Source organism: Opisthorchis viverrini (genome assembly GCF_000715545.1).
Source record: "Opisthorchis viverrini unplaced genomic scaffold opera_v5_134, whole genome shotgun sequence".
NCBI classification, from domain to species: Eukaryota; Metazoa; Platyhelminthes; class Trematoda; order Opisthorchiida; family Opisthorchiidae; genus Opisthorchis; species Opisthorchis viverrini.
Window position 1 is genome coordinate 1,131,351 of NW_008751778.1, and position 1,048 is coordinate 1,132,398.

The window sequence follows — 1,048 nt, forward strand, 5'->3', positions numbered from 1 at the left end:
TGAGGTTTCATCAAACTCGCGGTACGCTTGGTTTGGTGTATTTGTCACGTAGTTATGGGGAGGCCGAAGCAAGGTGCGGTTATCTTGATAACAACGAGGGGTGGATTCTCGAGGGCGTGTTTGGGGATGTTTTACGTATTGCGGCCTTGACAGTAGATATTTGAGTCCGAGGGCGTATTTTGGCCGAGGTGTAATGCGGAGAGACAGCAGGTCAGGGGGTCTGTGACAGGAACGAGTGCTGTCAACGTCTTCTGTAGTCATTGCTTTGGCTGGGCGAAGTGCCCCGTCAGTCAACTCAGTGCCAGGAGAGTTCTACTGGGCTGATGGAGACATTTGTAGTTTTCATGGATGGTGAAGCATAGAGTCAATTTGTAGAAGCGATAAGGGGCTCAGGGTCCTGTAAGGCCATGAAGTCAGAAGATTCTGAGAGGTCTGGTGTGTGTCCAGTGCTCGGAGCAGTCAATGAGCCTTTAGAGCAATTATGTAGCGTGGGAGTGTCGAAGTGCGCACTGGCAGTTGGTGGTGCAACAAGTGTAGGTACAACATCATGCGGAATCGCCATCAACTATCTCTCCCGTGCGTACAAAGCGGCTCACAGCCAGAAGACCAAGCTTCCATACACTTCACATTTTGAGGCCGTGAAAGACAGTACTCCTGCGAACTATACAGTCGATTGCATGTCTCCTAGATCCTGACGCAAAATGAGATCTTACTAACCTGGGAGAAGCGCTTATTCTCACTGACCCGGTTGCGCCGGAGAATTGTTGCTATCCTGTCTCATTTAACCACTTGTTTTCATCCCCGGTAGACGGCAAGGTTTTCTTTCTATGGATAATAATGCACATTATCCCATTTGATGTCCCCTCAAACACATCGTGCTTCATTAATCCCATTCCATCCCCTCCTCCTCATGAACTTTGAACTTGGGCAATACCTGGTTCGGACGACCTGGCTGGCTGTTATCCACTCAACCTGGCCTAGGATATACATCCACAGGATCCCCAAACGGACCCAAAATCCTTCGATCCTATATCGGCTTCGTTCTACC